Raw genomic sequence first — 18029 nt, 5'->3', positions numbered from 1 at the left:
CAATAGGATTCAATGGGAGACCAAGGGGTCTCTTCAGCGATGCAGGCAGGCAAGGGGGGGCTCCTCGGGGTAGCCACCACCTGGGCAAGGGAGAGGGCCACTCCTGCACTGGAGGTAGGATCCTTCAGGTCCTGGGGGCTGCGGGTGCAGTGTCCTTACCAGGAGTCGGGTCTTTGAAGCAGGCAGTCGCGGTCAGAGGGAGCCTCTGGATTCTATCTGCAGGCGTCGCTGTGGGGGCTCAGGGGGTCAACTCTGGCTACTCACAGGCTCGCAGTCGCCAGGGAGTCCTCCCTGTAGTCTTGGTTCTCCACAAGTCGAGCCGGGGGCGTCGGGTGCAGAGTGCCAAGTATCACGCTTCCGGCGGGAAACATGTTGTTTTCAAAAGTTGCTTCTTTGTTGCAAAGTTGCAGTCTTTGTGGAACAGAGTTGCTGTCCTCGGGAGTTCTTGGTCCTTTTAGATGCAGGGTAGTCCTCTGAGGCTTCAGAGGTTGCTGTACCCTGTGGAATGCGTCGCTGGAGCAGGTCTTTTGAAGTGGGGAGACAGGCTGGTAGAGCTGGGGCCAAAGCAGTTGGTGTCTACGTCTTCTCTGCAGGTTTTTCAGCTCAGAAGTCCTTCTTCGTCTTAGGTTGCAGGAATCTATCTTGCTGTGTTCTGGGAGCCCCTAAATACTCAATTTAGGGGTGTGTTTAGGTCTGGAGGGTTAGTAGCCAATGGCTACGTGCCCTGAGGGTGGCTACACCCTCTTTGTGCCTCCTCCCTGAGGGGAGGGGGGCACATCCCTATCCCTAATGGGGGAATCCTCCATCTGCAAGATGGAGGATTTCTAAAAGTCAGAGTCACCTCAGCTCAGGACACCTTAGGGGCTGTCCTGACTGGCCAGTGACTCCTCCTTGTTTTTCTCATTATCTCCTCCGGCCTTGCCGCCAAATGTGGGGCCGTGGCCGGAGGGGGTGGGCAACTCCACTAGCTGGAGTGCCCTGGGGTGCTGTAACAAAGGGGGTGAGCCTTTGAGGCTCCCCACCAGGTGTTACAGTTCTTGCAGGGGGAGGTGAGAGGCACCTCCACCCAGTACAGGCTTTGTTACTAGCCACAGAGTGACAAAGGCACTCTCCCCATGTGGCCAGCAACATGTCTGGTGTGTGGCAGGCTGCTAAAACTAGTCAGCCCACACTGGTAGTCGGATATGGTTTCAGGGGGCATCTCTAAGATGCCCTCTGGGGTGTATTTCACAATAAAATGTACACTGGCATCAGTGTGCATTTATTGTGCTGAGAAGTTTGATACCAAACTTCACAGTTTTCAGTGTAGCCATTATGGTGCTGTGGAATTCGTGTATGACAGACTCCCAGACCATATACTCTTATGGCTACCCTGCACTTACAATGTCTAAGGTTTTGCTTAGACACTGTAGGGGCATAGTGCTCATGCACTTATGCCCTCACCTATGGTATGGTGCACCCTGCCTTAGGGCTGTAAGGCCTGCTAGAGGGGTGACTTATCTATACCTGTAGGCAGTGTGAGGTTGGCATGGCACCCTGAGGGGAGTGCCATGTCGACTTAGTCATTTTATCCCCACCAGCACACACAAGCTGGCAAGCAGTGTGTCTGTGCTTAGTGAGGGGTCTCCAGGGTGGCATAAGACATGCTGCAGCCCTTAGAGACCTTCCCTGGCATCAGGGCCCTTGGTACCAGGGGTACCAGTTCCAAGGGACTTACCTGGATGCCAGGGTGTGCCAATTGTGGAAACAAAGGTACATGTTAGGGAAAGAACACTGGTGCTGTGGCCTGGTTAGCAGGCATCAGCACACTTTCAAATCATAACTTGGCATCAGCAAAGGCAAAAAGTCAGGGGGTAACCATGCCAAGGAGGCATTTCCTAACAAAGGGTTTTTCACACACACAGTGAAACCAAATCAAACTGTGCCACCCTAACTGTTTAAACCCAGAGTGGACAATTGTATTTCTTGGATTGTTTTTATTCGTTTTAGTTTAACCCTATGCATGCAGGAAAGTTAAACATGATACAATTAATGCCCTTGTTTGTCTTTCTTGTGCATGATAAGTGCAACCATAGTTCTAATTGTAGTGTGCAACAGTGAATCTCTGTGAAGCCAACCCTAGTGTCGCAGTACTTATTGTTATGGTACTCAGTTTGGGGTTTTGGTAATGCAGTGTTAGTAATTGTGTCAACAGTTATTATTATCCAAGAAAAGTGCTGGAGCATCCTGGTGTTCTTCTACTGCTCCCGTGCCCATATGAGAAAGAGAGATTCAGTTTCAGGGAAGTTGAGTGCACTCAGCAACGACCTGCCCCCGAAGATACAGGGTGCCTGACTGAACCGGCAAGAAGTGGCATTGTTTTATCTCTTTCTCTTCCAATCCCCCTTTCCTTTTGGGACCCCTGCCGGGGTTTCTGTGTCCACCAGGAAGTGCCGAGAGGTGTTCCAGGAGGTCGGGGGCATACCATAGCCCCTGCAGACATCCTGCTTTTCAGGTGAGTGGCCCTGTCTTGAAAGCAATTCAAGTCATCCCCTCACTTGCTTAATTCTAGGCAGTTAGGATCCACTCTCCAGGGAGAAGTGCTTCATGGACTACTCAATGCATAAACAAGGAGAGCTTTTGAGCTCTCGTACCAGTGGGAAGTCCTGATTTGAGGGGCCCTCAGTTCACCCAAATGCTATGAAAACCTGTGAGCTGCCTCAGTGAGTGTTAGACTTTTTTTGCTTATACAGGGTCCTCCAAAATATTTATGCCTCCTGCCTCCTATTTTTCTGACCTGTTGCTGTTAGCTTTTGAACTCTGAGCACTTTACCACTGCTAACCAGTGCTAAAGTGCATATGCTCTCTGTTTAAATTGTATTGTTGATTGGTTTATCCATGATTGGCATATTTGATTTACTATTAAGTCCCTAGTAAAGTGCACTGGAGGTGCCAGGGCCTGTAAATCAAATGCTACTAGTGGGCCTGCAGCACTGGTTGTGCCACCCACATAAGAAGCTCTGGAATCATGTCTCAGACCTGCCACTGCAGTGTCTGTGTGTGCAGTTTTTAACTGTAAATTCGACTTGGCAAGTGTCCCCACTTGCCAGGCCTAAACCATCCCTTTTATTTTACATGTAAGACACCCCTAAGGTAGGCCCTAGGTAGCCTCAAGGGCAGAGTGCAGTGTATGGTTAAGGTAGGACATATAGTAATGTGTTTTATATGTCCTGACAGTGAAATATTGCTAAATTTGTTTTTCACTGTCGCAAGGCCTGTCCCTCTCATAGGTTAACATGGGGACTACCTTTAAATCTGATTAAAGTGTAGATTCCCTTTGGGAGCGGATGGACATGTGGAGTTTGGGGTCTCTGAGCTCACAATCTAAAAATACATCTTTTAGTAAAGTTGATTTTAAGATTGGGTGTTTGAAAATGCCACTTTTAGAAAGTGAGCATTTTCTTACTTACACCATTCTGTGACTCTGCCTGTTTGTGGATTCCCTGTCTGGGTCAGTGTAACAGTTGGGCTGCTTTCACCTCACACTAGACAGTGACACAAAGGGAGCTTGGGTGTAGTCTGCATTTCCTGATGAGCCATCTGTGCTAGGAGGAAGGGGAGGAGTGGTCACTTACACCTGAAAGGTCTGTGTCTGTCCTCACACAATGCAGTCTCCACCCCCCTTGTGAGTGTCTGGAGCCTGGCCTGGGCAAGGCAGAATTTCACATTCAAAAGAGACTTTACTTTGAAGTAGGCCTAGAATTTGGGTATAAGAAGGGCACCCAAAACCACAGACTTAAGAACACTTCTGGAAACAAGAGGAACCTCTGCCTGGAGAGGAGCTTAAGAGCTGAGGAAGAAGAGCTGCCCTGCCTGTGACTGTGCTTTGTGGTTCTATCCTGCAGTTGCTGCTTCTGCCAGAGTAAGAGGGCAAAGACTGGAATTTGTGTGCCTTCCATCTTGTGAAGAAATCTCCAACGGCTTGATTTAGAGCTTGCCTCCAGTCTTAGGGACAGCAAAGACTTCTCTCCGCCAGCACCTGGAGTCTCTGGAGAGACTCTTGCTATAACAAGTGGTGCCTATCCAGTTCCTGTGACCTTGAAAGGAAATCTGGTGAAAATCCAAGGAAATCGACTTCGGACCGACACCGCTGCTGAATCCGGTGAAGCCGTCTGCACCCGACTCTGTGATCTTCGCTGGAACGTGACAACCTGACATCGCTGCAGCCCCGCCAAAGTACGCGAATCCGTGGAAGTCACTGCACCACTTCGTGACCGACGCCGCTCGAAGTGCGTGGATCCAACATTTTAAACAGATGCCGCAATCCCCGACTTCGCGCATCAGCTTTTTTCACTCTTCACCAAAGGTACTGTACCAGGGGGTCTACATGACTCTGTGTCCGGCACCGCTAGTGTCGGATTGTTGGGAACAACTCCGTTACGATGCCGTGTTAACACCTCTCCGAAGCATTTTGTGTTTCTAAGCGCTATTTTTGAGTTTAATCTTTAAAAATTCATAACTTGACTTGTGTATGTTGGATTTTTGTCGTTTTGGTCTTGCTTTGTTTAGATAAATATTTCCTATTGTTCTAAACTGGTATTGTGTCATTTTGTGGTGTTTTCATTAAATGACTGTATGGGTTGGTACAAATACTTTACACCTAGCGCTCTGAATTTAAGCCTACTGCTCTGTCAAGCCACCAAGGGGGTAAGGAGGGGTTAGCTGAGGGTGATTCTCTTTTACCCTGACTAGAGTGAGGGTCCTTGCTTGAACAGGGGGTAACCTGACTGTCAACCAAAGACCCCATTTCTAAGAGTGAGGCTGCCCAAGGGCACACATATCCGCATGGCTTCTCGTTCTGATCTTACTTTACTCACAGGTCATTTGTTGGGGGTCACTAGGCTCCAGGCAGCTATGGCGGTGCCCTGCCATCCCCACAGCCCAATTCTATGGCCAGACATCTTTAATTCCTCATTTGGTTTATTTTAGCTCTCAGACTAGTTAGGTGGTAGCATCAATCTCGGCTGCACCAGAGTCTCCCTCAGGTGCTGTGGCCCACACCAGCAGCTGCTCTCCAAGTAGGCAGGGGGCCATGCACAGACCTCAGTTAAGCTCCTACGCCTCCAGTGCCTCCTCCAATCAAGCAAAGGCACCAACAGCCAGCCGACCTGGCGTGCAGGCACCAGCCCAAGTCTGGGCTACATAAGTCCTACCTGGTCCCCTTCAGTTAGGAGTCCAAGTTCGCTGCCACCTACTGAACAGCAGCCACACGGCTCCTGGCTGCTGCAGCCCCGGGCATCAATGCAGGCCATGCAGCCCCAGGCATCAATGCAGGCCATGCAGCCCACCTCTAGGCTTTCTCCTGTCATGCATCAGAATGCTGAGCTCGCTGCTCCAGTTCAGGGTCAAAACGTCTCCATCCATGCCCCCTGGAGTTAGGAGCTCAGTCGAGGGTTCCTTTTCCCACAATCACCCCTTCTGCAGCAGGATAAATGTCAGATTTATGTTCCGCCCAGCTGAGCCACACTAGGATGTGGTAACTTTGCAGCTGGGCTACAAACGCCCCATTGCCTCTAAGTTAAAAGTTACTGGTCTGTGCCAAGCTACCAGGGTGTGAACACAGAAGTGCAACAAGCAGAAATCTATGTATTTCTCCTTATTACTTACTCTTTCTATGTGTGATGCATATGAATTCTGCATCACCCATAGTAAGTGGAAATTGCCTTTCATGATTGTTTTTATGCAGGAAGGTGCCTCTCCTTGCACAAAACAATCAACCCTGTAACACAGGCACCCTTGCAGCATGGAGCAAGGATGCCTGTGTTCCTACTTAGCGACCTCAAGTGGACAGGTAAAGAGCTGAACAGCACCATATCTTAGTAGAAATAGTCCTCTTCAGCTCTCTCCCATTCATGCAACCAACAGTAGCAACTTTGCTTGCTGCCCTGCATTGCGTGAACTTTTAATAAATATGGCCCTTACTTCAGAAAAATCCTGATGCCAGTAAATACAATACCATAAGAAATGTAATGTGAGCTGGCATGACATGTATCCTACCTGTAGTAGGTCAAAGAAAGGTACACTTTTTTCCAGGAGCATCAAGATTATGTCAGAGCTAACCTATACCTCTATCGGATTTCTTCCAGTGTCCCAGTGTCATAGTGACTCTGTAGAATGTTTTGCTGCACAGCGTATGGCTGTTGTCATTTCTGACCAACTACACCACTTATATTGTCTGTGTGTGCATTACAATCACTGTGTAGTTTATGTTATTCCAAAAAAGTGTGAATGACATGCTTTTGCTTTTTTTTCACAAACATTTTAATGCAATTTGCATGGCCATTCATTTGGGCTACTTCATGCCATTTTAATAGGTATAGGTTAGTGGTAATGTGTGTGGGTGGATGTTCTATTGTAGCCCCAAAACTCCAACCATGAATGCATTGTCAGAGATTTCACTCTACATAATAGAAAATGTTTTGTGCTTTACTCTTGTCACCTTTCTGGGTAAAATAACTTTTGAGCACAAACGTTGGTCCACTCTTAGAATTGAGCTTCTAGGAATCATGTACCTCCACCTAGCAACACACAAACCATCTGATTAAGCCATATTAACTCCAGAGTAAAGTTAAAATAGTGTATTACAATACTTAGGCGCATATTTACAATCCCTTTGCACCTCCTTGCGCCACATTTGTGTAATTTATTTTTACACTAATGCGGCGTTAGTCATTTTTGATGTGCCATATTTACAAAGTGGCAAAATGCTTGCATTGAGCTACTTTGTAACCCCTTGCCCCCTTGCGCCAGGCATAATGTATGCAAAGGGGTGTTTCAGTACTGGGAGGCCTGAAAAAGTTTACAAGATTTCACTGCAACATTTTTTGCATCATTTATAACGCTTACTCAGAGCAGGCATTAAAATGACGCACCCATTTTCTTCAATGGGCCTCTCTGTGCTTTCCTGCACTAGCATCAAAATTTTGATGCTGGTGTGGCAAAGCGCCACAATAGCGCCAAAAATGTTGATGCTATTGTGCTAACCACCACCATGGTGCGCCATACTGTAAATATGGCGCAAACATGATGTTGTTAGGTGCCGGTGGGGGGGGGTGGCACAAGAAAAGTGGTGCATCATCTATGATGTGCCACTTCTTTGTAAATATGCCCCTTAAAGTGGCACACTTCTAGATTTCAAAAAGATGACACCCACATTAAGTCTATAGTGCCAACTTTGTGGAGAGTGTTGTAACATTTCAAGCACTCGCAATCATACACGTATCAGTCAAACATTGGACAGATGTATTAGTCTTGCTTACCAGAATAAGGCAATTAGTAATGTTATTATCCATACTAAAATGCTGTAATAGATATTGTACTTTCAGTCGGGTCTAACAGATAAAGTGCTCACTTAAGTACTGCTTATCTTAATGGTATGTTGGAGTTCAATTTTATAATTACCTCATCTGTTGTTGGCAGGTTTCATAGTCACTTCACTATTGTTTACAAGGTCTCTTATTGCTAAATGTTCTCCTTTGTAGATATCGTCAAAGGACTCCTGGGAGGTCACAAAGGCTTTCGAGAATTTCCATAACTGCTTTCTCAAAGGCATTTGTTTCCAGGAAGCCAAAATGTGCCAGGGTGAGAGGGTCTGAATGTGGAGTTATTTTGGTCAAATCAGTTGTGGTATCATTCATATTCCACTCTTTGTTGAGAATAAAATCATCAGAATACACTTCCTCAAAAACGTTTGCAATTCTGTAATGTATTGTGTTTGTTTGTATACACAGCTTCTGAACCATTACACAAAGACCAGGATGTTTTTTAAAGGAGACAGTGTGAGGTTGCATAGACAGGTTTCTGTAACTGGTTGGGTCCATTGCCACCCTACTGAGCAGTAGGTTTCAATAACATTAGGAAACATCATAGTTCAACTATTACTGCAATGGTTTTTGCTGCTTTTAGCACAGAGCCTTGTTAAGGCATTGAAGACCCAAACAAGAGTCGTCTCTCAGTCCGATGAACTCAATGGGCCTGAGTCACAAAGGTAACTTTCAATTTTGAGTAATAAACACTTTTGAGTAACTCTAATACTTTTTGCTTACTCTTAAAATCTGAGTGTATGTTACTAATGAAAAATAATTAAATAAAAGTCCAGCAGCACACATGGTCAGCCACTGGTACTGCAACACTTTCTCATAGAAAATAATAGAGGTAGGGAACTAAAATAAAACTTGGTAGGAAATAGTGTTAAATTGAATTATTTAAAATAATGAAATATATATACATATATATATATATATATCCCAAAGTTAAGCCACTTTGTTCCGGCCTGTTATGTGCGGCAAGTCTTGGCAGGGTAGCAAGCCCTATTCAATTAAAAAACACCACGCTGCCAGGAAACGCGACACCTGACTGCGTTAACCACACAAGGCGCTGAGACCGCTTGAACATCAGCGTGTTTATTAAATCACTGAACCTTACGCTTTTTGGAGCCTCCGCATCTTGTTCACAGGTTAATACCGTGCCCACTTTCATTGCTACTTAAATACCACCACCATCAACGTTATCTCACAACTACATCGGCAACATAAACAACGGACTAACAAAGATCGAAATTATTTCAAAAAACATTTCAGCCATCTTTGAATATACTTAATGCTCTTTGAGTTTACTGTGATGTAATCAAATATAAAACAAAAAATACCTCCCATTATCAAATCACATTAAATCATTCCTGACAACATAATTATCCAAATTAAATTTGAAAACATAATGGGGGTCATTACAACACTGGCGGTAAAAGCCGCTTACCGCCGTGCAGAAGACCGCCAACACACTGCCGCGGCCGCGGAATTCCGCCACAGCTATTATGACCCACATCTCGAAATCCGACAAAATCCAGACACCCACACAAGTCCCCAACACCAAAGGTCAGTGATAAACTGGCGAAAACAAAACCTCCACCGTCACGCCAACAGAAATACGCCCATGCTATCACGACCCACGAATCCACGCAGCGGTCTTTCAACCGCGGTATTACATTGGCGGTACACACAGCCACGCTCAAAATACACACACTTCTACAAAACACCGCCACATTGGACAATTCGAAATACACACACCTGATACACATACACACACAACTCCCAAACACCCATTACAATATAAAACACACACCCACATCACCCACAAACCCCTACTACCAAAAATCACAGAGAGAAAGCCAGAGAGAGACACCACCACCCACAAACTAGCAGCCACAGGCACTCAACACCATCACCCACACAACTTCCAAGCACAAAACACCACACACCACTACATATCACCACACTTATCACCACACACACCACCCCACACATCACCTACACCACCCCATGGCATGGCAAAGAAACCCCAGGTTCTCGGAGGAGGAGCTCAGGGTCATGGTGGAGGAAATCGTCCGGGTAGAGCCACAGCTATTTGGAGCACAGGTGCAGCACACCTCCATAGCTAGGAAGATGGAGCTATGGCAAAGAATAGTCAACAGGGTCAACGCAGTGGGACAGCACCCAAGAAATAGGGATGACATCAGGAAGAGGTGGAACGACCTACGGGGGAAGGTGTGTTCCGTGGTCTCCAGACACCACCTGGCGGTACAGCGGACTGGCAGCGGACCCCCACCCCCTCCCCCACAACTAACGACATGGGAGGAGCAGGTCTTGGCGATTCTGCATCCGGACGGCCTCGCAGGAGTCGGTGAAGGAATGGACTCTGGAAAGTCAAACCTTTAACTATCATATCCCCCACCCTACCCACATGCTATCACAGACCTCCACCCTCGCCCCTCCCCTATCACTCCAACTCCTCACAAATGTACTGATAACATAACCACACATCCCAACACCAAGCCCTGCATGACACAACAAAGCATGGACACCCATCACTAAAGCATGCCCACTGCACATACCCATAACACCCCCCTCAACCATCATCACACAAGCCCACACACAGGAATGCTAGCACTGGGGTACACGGTCACCCACCCATTGCACACCATGACACACACACATGCAATAATCATTCTTTTACACCCCTGCAGGACCACTACCGAACGTCACCAGACAGGAGGGTACAGACATCTCCACCCCACCCACAGCAGAGGCCCACAGTGATGACAGCAGCTCTGTCCAACTGGATCCAGATGACCAGCCCGGACCATCGTGGGCCTCGGGACAGTTCCCCTCATACAGGCACAGCCCACCACAGACCTTCCACCCTATGGTAACACCAGCACAGCACCCACCCAGCGGGCCCATACCTCCGTCCCCAGGACACGTCAATCAGCTGTGTGTCCACCACTACAGGGAACCCAGGGTAACCCACCACCCCAACAACAACAGGGACCTGGGGGCAGTGGTAGTGGGCACACGGTCCAGGGGACGGAGGCTCAGGAACCCAGGAACTGGGAGGGCTGCCGTACGACAGGGGGCGGACAGGCCAAGGGAACCCACTCTCCACGAGGCCCTCTCCTCCATCATGGGAGCATACCACCACTCCCAGGAGACGATGGCAACGGTCCTGGCCAAGTTTCAGGAGACCCAGCGGCTGCAGTAGGAACAGTATTTGGGCTTCAGGGAGGAACTTAGAACCATCAGCTCCGCCCTGGGCACCATCGTAGGGGTGCTGAAGGAAATACTTAACACCAGGAGGGACACTGTGGCACTACAAGGGGCCCCTGACACTAGCCTGGATGATGAACTGCCCACCAGCTCCGCCGGCGCTAGTGGAGAGGAGGCACCGCCACAGCACCACCACACCAGCACCCCATCCCCTGCAGACGGAGTACCACCCCGCAAGCGGTCCCTGCGATCCAGGAACAAGACAGAGCACGATGCCAAGACCCCTGCCAAGAAATGAGACCAACCTGATTGTCAAACCACTGTCCCACTTTGTAACCCTGTCCATATTGGAACTGCCCCAGCTCCACTTCCTATGCTCATATGGGCAATGCACCTGTGAGACTAATAGACTGGACTCTTCCATGGACATTCTTCCACCATCACCCCTCAACATTTTACAACCCCCTTCAATAGTGAGTATTTCAATAAACACCCTTGAAGCACAAAACAATCTGGAGTCAGTCTGTGATTTCGATAATGTGTATTAGCAATGACAGTGACAAAATGCTTTTTCAAATGTAATGTCAACACACCTATGTCACACATCTCAAGTCCATGAGGAATCTAAGTACTTGTAGTAGGCAGGAATGTTTTCTCACCTGTGTGTCACTGGAAATATTGCTATATAACTGAGTCCCTGTTGTCAATGTCTTCTTCCTCTGCTTCCTCCTCATCACTGTCCACAGGCTCCACAGCTGCCACAACACCGCCATCTGGACCATCCCCCTGCAGAAAGGTCACCTGTTGTCGCAAAGCCAAGTTGTGAAGCATACAGCAGGCCACGATGATCTGGCACACCTTCTTTGGTGAGTAGAATAGGGAACCACCTGTCATATGGAGGCACCTGAATCTGGCCTTCAGGAGGAGGAAGGTGCGTTCGATCACCCTCCTAGTCCACCCATGGGCCTCATTGTAGCATTCCTCTGCCCTGGTCCTGGAATTCCTCATTGGGGTCAGTAGCCGTGACAGGTTGGGGTAACCAGAGTCCCCTAATAGCCACACCCGGAGTCTCTGGAGTTGACCCATCACATAAGGGATGCTGCTATTGTGCAGGATGTAGGCGTCATGCACTGAGCCAGGGAACATGGCATTTACCTGGGAGATGTATTGGTCTGCCAAACATACCATCTGTACATTCATCAAATGATAACTCTTCCGGTACCTGTACACCTGTTCACTCCTGGGGGGGGGGAACCAGAGCTACATGTGTCCCACAAATGGCACCTATGATGTTGGGGATATGTCCAAGGGCATAGAAGTCACCTTTCACTGTAGGCTAGTTCTCCACCTGAGGGAAAACGATATAGCTCTGCATGTGTTTCAGAAAGGCAGACAACACTCTGAACAACACGTTGGAAAACATAGGCTGGGATATCCCTGATGCCATGGCCACTGTTGTTTGAAATGACCCACTTGCCAGGAAATGGAGCACTGATAGCACCTGCACTTCAGGGGGGATTCCTGTGGGATGGCAGATTGCTGACATCAGGTCAGGCTCCAACTGGGTACACAGTTCTTGGATTGTGGCACGGTCAAACCTGTAGGTGATGATCAAACTTCTTTCCTCCAGTGTCGACAGGTCCACCAGCGGTCGGTACACCGGAGGATTCCACCATCTCCTCAAATGTCCCAACGGATGGTGCCTAGGAAGGACAACAGCGACCACAGAGTCAAAAAACTCAGAGGTATGTACCCACAGTCTACACAGAACACCATTCATACACAAAATGTGGCCTGTACTTGTGTTGTGAGACAAGGCCTAGGCATGTGTGACGCAGTTGGTAATTAGGCCAATGTAGGCCCCTGAAATGGCAGCTGCCTGACCTCTAAACTGGGACAATGGGATGTGAGGTAACTGCGCTGGCGTTGCACACCGTCGCAGTAGGCGGTCGAAGACCGCGGCGCAATGCTGCATTGGTGAACATTGGACCCTATGGGTCTCATGAGCCAATGATGATGTACGCCGACGGTGATGGTACGCACAGCCGCGGACGTGACCGCCGTGGACGTGACTGCCATTTTCTATCACTTCAATCACTCAATACCTGATCTTCGACAGGAGAGGACCTACACTGCAAGTGCTGCTGTGACCTCGGTCTGGAAGAGACAATGGCTCGTGCGTCTGGGGAAAGGGCTCCTGCCTTCACTGCAGAGGAGTTGGAGAAGCTTGTTGACGGGGTCCTCCCCCAGTACACGCTACTCTACGGTACTCCAGACCAACAGGTAAGTACACAGGGAGCATGTTGTATGGGCTATGCCTGTGTGGAGAGGGCTGGTTGTAAGAATGAAGGGGGCACAGTTCTGCGTGCATGAAGGACTGTGAATGCATGTGCCACATGGCAAGGGTAGGGATGTAGGCCACTCACTTAGACAATGCAGTTGGTAATGACTTCTCTTCTTCCCCTGTACATGTTATGTAGGTCAGCGCCCACCAGAAGAAGGATATTTGGCGTGCCATCGCCAAGGACGTCCGGACCCTGGGGGTCCACCACAAACGGAGCACCCACTGCCGTAAAAGATGGGAGGACATTCGCCGCTGGAGCAAGAAGACAGTGGAGGCTCAGCTGGGGATGGCCTCCCAACGTGGGAGGGGTGCCCGTCGAACCATGCCCCCCCGATGTTCCGGATCCTGGCGGTGGCCTACCCTGAGTTGGATGGGCGCTTGAGGGCATCACAGCAGACACAAGGGGGTGAGTACACTATCATTCAGTGGACTTTGCACGCAGTGAAGGTGTCTGGATGGGGGAGGAGAGCTGTGAGTTTCCCTAGGCCAGGCCGAGTTCCGTAGGCTAGGCCCCTCCGTAATGCAGGCCATGTAGCACCCCACCCCACCTCTGTGGAGTGCCAAGTACAGGTATTAATGCCCCTGTGTCATCTATGTGTGCAGATGTCATCCATAGCCATGTAGGCCATATCCCAGGAATTGCATCTGTAGAGCCCAACAGCGCGACGGAGTGCAGGAGGCTGCTGTGTCTGTATTGTCCGCCAACGGTAGCGGTAAGCCATGCACTCAACCTGTCTTTCTTCTGTCGTCCCCCCCCTTTTTGTGGTCTCCCTGTCCTTGTGTGCATTAGCATCATCAGGCGGAGGTACAGTGGCACCGGAGCACAAGGGAGCTGCATCCCACATGGCCATGGAGGGCCACACCACGGACTCAGAATACACCAGTGGGACGGAGGGCGAGGGAAGCACCACAGCGGTCACAGGATCTGCAACCAGCGACACTGGCTCATCCTCCGATGGGAGATCCCTTGTGGTGGCGGCAAAATCTGTGCCCCCCACTTCTACAGGTACAGCCGCCACCCCCCCTACCAGCACCACCCTCCCAGCAGCCCCTCAGTCTTCGCCCCGTGCCTGCTCACCCAGGAGGGTGGGCATTACCTTCGCCCCACGCACCTCAGCCCCTGCCCCAGTCACCTCTGCTGCCCTCAGTGAGGAGGCCATTGACCTCCTCCGGGCCCTCACTGTTGGACAGTCTACCATTTTGAATGCCATCCAGGGTGTAGAAAGGGAATTGCAACATTCCTGGAGGGCATTCATTCTGGCTGCCCTTCATCAAACCCTGCAAACTCTGGCCTCAGCACTGATGGCAGCCATTGTCCCTGTGTCTAGCCTCCCCCCTCCAACTTCCTCCACCCAGACCCAATCCCCTCTACCCCAGCCTATCCCAAGCACACCATCAGACCAGCCTGCACACACCTCACCACACAAGGGAAGCTCAGGCAAACATAAGCACCAAACATCCCACAGGCACTCACGCAAGCATCACACACATACAGACACACCAACATCCACTGCCTCCACTGTGTCCCCCTCCTCCCTACCAGTCTCGTCTACACTCACACCTGCATGCATTGCCACTACAGCCAATACGTCCCGAACCAGCACACCCACCAGCACACCCCGCTCACGTGCAGTCACCACCCCACTACCATTTCCACGTCCCCTGTGTCCTCTCACAGTGTGTCTGTGACGCCCCCTCCGAAGATGCACAAACGCAGGCACACACCCACCCAACAGCCATCCAGCTCACAACATCCTCCAGCCCATGCACCTGCACCCAAATCCACTAAAGTTACACCTCCTACAACCACCACCTCTTCCTCCACTCCCAAACCCCCTCCAGCTACCCGTCCCAGTGCCTCCAAACAACTTTTCCTGTCCGGCCTTAACCTATTTCCCCCCACCCCCCCTCCAACTCATAGGTCCCGTACTAGCACCTCAGCCAAAAAAATCTCCGGGACCAGTGGTGCCTGTTGTTACAGGTATGTGGAGTGCACCAGCCACCAGGCCAGCCATTGTGGCACGGAGCCACAGCACAGCCAGTCCTCCCCCTGTGAAGCACCAGAAGTTGGACAGTGCCCGGCGGGAGAGGGGGAAGACTCCAGCCAGCAAAGCCGCTCACAGGGGTCCCGGGGGGAGTGTTGACTCAGCTGTGACTCCTTCCAAGGTGGGGAAGGGGCAGAAGAAATCTCCAAAGTCTGGGAGGAGCAGCACGGCGGAGAAGACCGCCATCATCCCCGCTGCCCAGAAGGCCACCGCCAGCCCCATCGTCACTGGCCAGGAGGCCACCGCCAGAGTCACGGTCCAGGAGGCCCCCGCCAGCCCCAGAGTCAATGCCCAGGAGGCCCCCACCAGCCCCAGAGTCACTGCCCGGGAGGCCACCGCCAGCCCCAGAGTCACTGGCCAGGAGGCCACCGCCAGCCCCAGAGTCACTGGCCAGGAGGCCACCGCCAGCCCCATCGTCACTGGCCAGGAGGCCACCGCCAGCCCCGTCGTCACTGGCCAGGAGGCCACCGCCAGAGTCACTGCCCAGGAGGCCACCACCAGCCCCATCGTCACTGGCCAGGAGGCCACTGCCAGAATCACTGCCCAGGAGGCCAGCCACAGCCCAGCTGGCCAGGAGGGCCCCGCAAGCCACAGACCAGTTGACCCATGAAGGACCGCCAGCCACAGCCCTGCTGGGCAATGAACAGGGCAAAGCCAGCCATGGAATGCACAGCTGAACAGGTCTGACACTGGCAACTCAAGCACCGCTGAAGAGGCCAAGGACCGCTGAACAGGGCAAAGACCGCCATGGAATGCACCGCTGAACAGGTCTGACACTGGCAACTCAAGCACCGCTGAAGAGGCCAAGGACAGCTGAACAGGGCAAAGACCGCCATGGAATGCACCACTAGCCCATATGCGGCTGGGCAGTGACGCAACTGGGACCGTCACGGGGTGTGTGCAATCTGGGCACCAGTCCCCCTCCAGAACCAGTGGAGAACAGCATCCACTCCATCTGTCCTTGGCAGGATGAAGCGCTCTGGGCACCAGTCCCCCTCCAGAACCAGTGGAGAACAGCATCCACTCCCTCTGTCCTTGGCAGGATGAAGCACTCTGGGCACAAAGCCCCCTCCAGAACCAGTGGAGACTGTTATCCACTTGAGAGACTGTGGCTTTGCACTCCCTAGGATATAGCAGTGGGCAAACCACCCACTGTAGAGACTTGAGAGACTGTGGCTTTGCACTCCCCAGGATATGGCAGTGGGCAACCCATCCACTGTAGAGACTTGAGAGACTGTGGCTTTGCACTCCCCAGGATGTAACAGTGGGCAAACCACCCACTCTAGAGACTTGAGAGACTGTGGCTTTGCACTCCCCAGGATGGTACAGTGGGCAAGCCACCCACTGTAGAGACTTGAGAGACTGTAGCTTTGCACTCCCCAGGATATGGCAGTGGGCAACCCATCCACTGTAGAGGCTTGAGAGACTGTGGCTTTGCACTCCCCAGGATATAGCAGTGGGCAAAACAGCCACTGTAGAGACTTGCGAGACTGTGGCTTTGCACTCCCCAGGATACATCAATGGGTATGGAGCCCCCTCGTGGATCTGGCGTGGTGCACTCATCCAGCTGAGGTGCCCCCCCTTTCCTTCCCCCTGAGGTGCCTGTTGTATTTCGATCTGATGCCCCTGCAGTGTTCTCTCCGTTTTGATCGGGTATTGAGTGTGGGCCTCGCCCATGCATTTTGAGCCCAGTGGTCCACGGACTATGAATGGTGCAATACCTGCACTACTAATCGTGGTGTATGTTTTGTTTATTGTATATATATATATATGTATATATTTGCTTCCAGTATTTTGATATATTACAATGGTTCAACTCATTTCCTTTTGTTTTTGCATTCTTCCGGGGGGGTTGGGGAGTGTTACTGTAATATATAGATATGCATTGGTGTGTGTGTTGTAGTGGATGAGGGTCGGGGTGGGGGTTGGGATGTTGGTTGTGTGTGTCCCTGTGTTTTTGCCTCCCTCCTCCCCTATGTCGTAGGTGCAGTACTCACAGGGGTCTTCTCCGCCAGCGTTGATGATCCTTGTATAAGAGCAGGAAGACTAGCACTGGCAGAATATGGAGTTCCGGCTCCATGGTGCCCTCCTTCCTCGTGGAGTGTGTAGAGGTGAGCGTTTTCCCTTTGAAATGGCTGTTTCCGCCGTGTTTTTATCTGCGGTGAATCCGTCCCGGAAAAGGTGGCGGATTGGTAGGTTGTGATACTGTGGGCAGTAAATTGTCTTCCGCCTGTCTGTTGGCGGCGACCGCTGCACTGTTTGTCTGTACCGCCGTGGCGGTCGGAGTGTTAAAGTGGCTGCCTTTGTTGGCGGTTTCCGCCACGGTCATAATTCCAAATTTTTTACCGCCGGCCTGTTGGCGGTCTTACCGCTGATTTAACACTGTCCGCCAGGGTTGTAATGACCACCAATATCTTTTAGACCGTCAGCACCTCTCATTCCTCTCTGATGACATTGACTTGCAAGATTTCTTGCCAGATCCTAGGTGACGAAGATCAAAAAGATTTCTGTATGCCATTTACAATGAAATATGGAAGCTTTTGAAAATGGAACAGCTGCACATTTAAGGCAAGTAGATCAGGATAACTTAGAGAAAATTGTGGCTGTGGTTGATAGTGGAATGAACACACTGTCCATTCACATTTACACGTTAAATGACATTGGCCCTCATTCCTACTTTGGCGGGCGGCGGTCGCCGCCCGCCAAGCTGGAACCGCCAGAAGACCGTACCGCAGTCAAAAGACTGCGGCGGTCATTCTGACTTTCCCGCTGGGCTGGCGGGCGACCACCAAAAGGCCGCCCGCCCGCCCAGCGGGAAAGCACCAGCAACGAGGAAGCCGGCTCCGAATGGAGCCGGCGGAGTTGCTGGTGTGCGACGGGTGCAGTTGCACCCGTTGCGATTTTCAGTGTCTGCCAAGCAGACACTGAAAATCAATGTGGGGCCCTGTTATGGGGCCCCTGCAGTGCCCATACCAGTGGCATGGGCACTGCAGGGGCCCCCAGGGGCCCCACGACACCCGCTCCCGCCAGAACCAGGCTGGCGGGAAGGGGGTCGGAATC

This window comes from Pleurodeles waltl, chromosome 8 (assembly GCF_031143425.1).
Source record: "Pleurodeles waltl isolate 20211129_DDA chromosome 8, aPleWal1.hap1.20221129, whole genome shotgun sequence".
NCBI lineage: Eukaryota > Metazoa > Chordata > Amphibia > Caudata > Salamandridae > Pleurodeles > Pleurodeles waltl.
The sequence above is the reverse complement of the archived record's forward strand: the minus strand, read 5'-3'. Positions refer to the sequence as shown.